The sequence below is a fragment of the Saccostrea cucullata genome, unplaced genomic scaffold (genome assembly GCF_032062105.1).
Source record: "Saccostrea cucullata isolate Sc308-1 unplaced genomic scaffold, CSIRO_AGI_Scuc_v1 ctg23604, whole genome shotgun sequence".
Lineage (NCBI taxonomy): Eukaryota > Metazoa > Mollusca > Bivalvia > Ostreida > Ostreidae > Saccostrea > Saccostrea cuccullata.
Genome location: NW_026931737.1, coordinates 1 through 4949, shown reverse-complemented (window position 1 = coordinate 4949; position 4949 = coordinate 1). Strand labels below are relative to the sequence as shown.

The following is a 4949-nucleotide window of genomic DNA, read 5'->3' as shown; positions in this document are numbered from 1 at the left end:
GCTTTGGCGATACGGTATTTGAATGATATAGACTCTGTATTAGACGAGGATGATCTCCGAGGAAACGGATTATCTGTAAAAATCTTACCAAAACGTTCAGATAGTAATAATGTCTTCAAAAGATGGTTGCTGATTTTTTGAACGCATAGTTAAAATTAAACCTCCAGGCCAGAAGTTGTCTGCTGAAGTTTATCATGAACTGTAGGTTTGGTGAAGTTCAACTTTCAGGCCAAAAGTTGTCTGCTGAAGATTATCATGAATTGTATATTACGTAAAGTTCAACCTTCAGGTCAGAAGTTGTCAACTGATGTTTCGAGAATATCATGTATGGTAGACATATATTGTTAACCATTTATGTTTAAGAGGTTGATAGTTAGGGTTTAAAGTATTGCGGTACTAAAGATTGTCTTTTTAATTGCATTGTTTCGACATGTTTTGAGCTCCTCTTTTAACTTACATTCTAATTTACACGTTAATATCAGTCATTAGCAAATGTATATAACCTTGGTGTTGTAATAAGGATGTGATATGGTCTACATAAGGTTATGGGTTTGTGCAAAAAAAACTAGCTTTAGTGAACTCGTAAAATCACACTGGAGAACAAAAATTGAAAGTAGGTAGTCTAAAAATTTAGATACAATGTTTTCAGAAAGTTGTTAGAACATATTTCTCACTTTTGCATGTTCCAGTTGAATGTTGTTTACAAGTTTAAGCTAAAAATAAAAGTGGCGTGACCTTGACATACACCAAAACAACGAAACGGTAGATACAACCTTTGCTTATCCGGCACTTATATTGTGCAGTCTTTTCTTGCTTTACAGTGCAGTGTAGTTGCCATATCTTCGCTACATACCCATAATATTCATACATCTTTCTCTGTATGATACAAATATCTTAAAAGAAACACATGGTTTTGACTCACTGTGTAACTTTATAATACCGCTGCTGTTGATTTTCTTTTAAGAATTAGTCTTCTTTTATTTTATCATTTCAGAAACGTATGCTACAAAACCCTATTGAAAAATCGCTTGGTAAGGACATGCATGTATTGGACCTGGCTGAGGTAATTTCATCATTGATATTGTTTTTATCTGTGTAAGGGAAAGCAAAAGTGTATATGTGTACAAATAAAATATTAGATATTGCCCTATGAATATTATCGACTATCTCTGTTTAACAAATGTTCCTATTTCAAGTGTTTTCTTTTCTATTCTACCCTATGTCTTGCGTTTAAATTGTAAAATAATGAATAATTATCTGCTCCTAAAAAAAAATGAATATCTCTCCACATATTTCTTTTACAAGCTTTCCACTCATAAAATCTAATTTGCACGATTAAAGCAAGGCTAATTACTTCGCACGTGCATTATAGGCAGGTTGTTTTTTTTAATTCTGGAGCATAAATATTTTTTTTACTTAAAAAATCTATTTTTTCTGAAACAGATAGAACTTGAGTGTTTCTTTTTCGGAAAGAGAGAAAATTTTAAACTATAAATGAATGCGGTTGCTTTAAGGTTCTAGTTCATTAAATCCGAACCTTATTTTCTGTTAATCGTATAGTATATCATTATTATTGTCTCATGATTTTGTATCTCCTTCATGATTACCATTCCATATTTCAATTTTAAAAACGTTGTTAATAATAATTGTGTATACATTTACCAAATTTGTTCTTTATATCAGCTGCGAAAAGAGGGACTGGATAACTGGAAAATATAAAGTGAGGGAATACTTCTGTTGCTCTGGTTGGAGACATAACGGGAACAATAACTGTAATATAGGCAAGTATTGGAAAGTCAATTATATTCTTATTTCAAAAAAAATTCAACTAATGTTTTCTTAGTCTATGATATCAAAGATTGTAGGACCGATTTAACAGACTTAACTGACAATTGTATTTTACTTCTTAGCAATTTGTCGTTATAATTGCGGAGGGAATGGAGAATGTGAGGCTCCCAACAGATGTAAATGTAACCCAGGATATGTAGGAAACTACTGTCTCGCAGGTCAGGGTTACCACAGCTTAACTATTTAAGTTTACATCATAATTTTATGAATATAAAATCGAAGTTACTTTGCTAGAAAAGTGCCAACTTATATCGTTTGATTTTTGTTTTGAGTTTAAATGCATTGCTATATCCTTAGAATTATTGTTAAATAAAAAGAAATTATTATGACATAATTGATTCATTATTCCATTGTGTGCATACTAATTGATTTAAAATTATTATTATTATTAATGAAAGTTTCACTTAAGAACAAAATGTAAGTTCTCTGAACAATAAAAGTGGACCTGTTGTGCTAAAGAGTCAATAAAACCTGCACTCGTAACGGAAATGGGTCTCGTTAATACCTCTCTCTCTCTCTCTCTCTCTCTCTCTCTCTCTCTCTCTCTCTCTCTCTCTCTCTCTCTCTTGGAAAAAGGTATCAATTTCAGACAAATTCATAGCGGACATTCAAGCAAGGCTTTATTGATTGAACATTAAATAAGAATTTTTGTCACTGATACTTCAAGCAGAATGAAATGCAGTACATGTATATACTTTTATAGCGATCACGCTTATATACTATATTGACTTTTACAGCTAAATATTGCCATTGTATACTTGTTTCCTGCACATAAAGTGAATTGAAATCTATCGCGAAGCTTTAAACATTGACAATAGTAAAATTCATTTTTTTTTCGGTCTGCACATGCACTCACTTACGACCTTGTTTTCCTGGATACTGCAAGGGAGATAACACCTGCCAGTGTTTGAATAATTTCTCCCCACAAAACTCAAAAGGGATAGGAAACTGCCTTAACTGTGAGTTTTAAAGATTTTTCATACATTCATTAAATTTATAAATGCACCTTTTTGGAGTTTTAAAAATGCAAATGCGGAAGCTCCAATCTGAATAATATACATGTGCGGTACTAATAAAATGTTTTAACCATTGCCTTTTATTAAATTTTAAAAACAGTTCCCAGCAGTCCCGAATACTACTATCCAGCAATCGAACAGAGTACAATAAAATTTGGTTTTAACAGTCAGACGGAGAACATGCTAATATTCAACAAGACGGTTGATTTAGCCATAAACAAAGGGAATACGGAGGTTTTCTGGACTAATCGAAGAGACTTTAACACAATAAACTTCACCTTTCAGTCGATTTTAGGGTCCGCTTCTTTGAATCTATCTGCAAGGCCTCATTATGTAATTAAACATGAATTCGGAATAGTAGAAGCAGACATTTATGTTGTACAGAAGAAGATAAATGGTCGAGGTAAAACATATTTATTTTTAAATCATACTAAAAATATCGGACAGTAAATTTACAACTTATATTTACAATTAACAACGAATTCTATTAGAACTAAAATCGTGATGGTTTCAATTTTTTTAATCCCTCAACAGATTTTTTACATGCTAAAAATAACCAAAATGTAATTACTGAGTTTTAATTTATTGTTAGTAAATTACAGTACCACTTTGCCTTGTGATGGAGTTAGCAGAGACAATCCTAGACATGACATTCTTGTTGAGTGCAAATAGAGTATCGCTTCATTTGATTTAAGCTTCAACGTAAGTTGAATTTAATAGTTCAATCCACACTTTGCAAAAGTTGTTTCCCTTTGCGGGGTCAACCAAAAGGTCAAAAGGGAAAGAAACGTCATTTTTCCTCTTTATGCTACCAAATATTTGGGCGTGCTGTGATAAATCCATTGTGTTTAATTTTTTTCTTTCAATGTGTGGGCAGCCCCATCTTGGGGCAATCAGTACACAAAAAGCAGAGCTTTTTAAAGTCAAATGACGAAGTTACAAACCTAAAAACTACAAAGGCTACTGTGTGGATTTTATGGGTTTATCCCCTAAGATGGCGGTCAAGGGACATAACTTTTGAAAAGTGTGGATTGGACTATTCATTGTCTGTTTGACAATATGAAATTACAAGATTAAAACTTACGACTTTTCAACTTTACACAACCATTCCCAACAATGAGTTAAACTCCAGGATTTTTTGCTATCATAGACAGCTGCTTTTCCATTGAATAAGGAACTCGTAAATTTACTTACATTGTCATTGACATTTTCATGATTATTTTGTTTAAATAACATTTACAAGAACTCAGAAGTTGATAAAAAATAAATATGCTTGAGTTTCTCATTGACAAAATCTGTTGTTGTGGCCTTCAGCTCGACATTTCGATAGATCGACGTGACGTGTTGTCAATTAATAATCATGGTAATTTCAAATCATAAGTTGGTATACGATGTATCCTAGTGAGCTTGAGATAAAAGATACAACAGAGTCTGAAACATCTGTCTTAATATTTGGATATTCCTAAAAAATAAAACGTTAATGGGATTCAAACAACCAAGCTCTTGGATAAACGTGATGAATTCAACTTTTCTATCGTCAACTTCCCTTACTGATGCAGCAATATGCCTCCATCACTCCATCACCTGCATATGGAGCTTATATATCTCAGTTGATTCGAAATGCAAGGACATGCTGTACGTATGAACAAAATCACAAACGAGGGTAATTATTGACAGTCAAGTTGATTAAACAAGAATATCAGCAGTCTTCTTTAAACTTATCATTTTGTAAGTTCTAAGGTGGAAAAAATGACTTATCAGCAAATACAATTTATCGTTGACTCAAGTGCTGACTGACGTTTTTCATGCTAATTTTTAGTCCATTATTTATGCATTGAATTGACGACACCGAGTTTACCTTATTTCCCGATCATGACAAGGATCACACGCTGTGACCGGTCAGCAGGGGATGCTCATTGCACTTGATCCAACATAGATGCTTTGAGATCCATGTTTGCTATACTCATTTTTTGTATTGTTTTATGGACGTTTGATCTTGAATACTGTTAGTTATTTCCATATGTTTCATTTCACCTTTTGAATCATTTGTTAAAAAAAACCACGTATACTATCAAACCTACCGTT

At 32.8% G+C, this 4949-nt stretch overlaps 1 long non-coding RNA gene across 1 annotated transcript; it reads left to right on the top strand.

Moving 5' to 3' along the window:
• The first annotated feature begins 2682 nt into the window (after nt 1–2682).
• On the top strand, nt 2683–3560 carry LOC134233420 (uncharacterized). The gene is made up of 3 exons (XR_009984988.1): nt 2683–2807; nt 2965–3267; nt 3457–3560. It is a non-coding gene; the product is annotated as an uncharacterized LOC134233420 (long non-coding RNA).
• Nucleotides 3561–4949: the final 1389 nt, after the last annotated feature.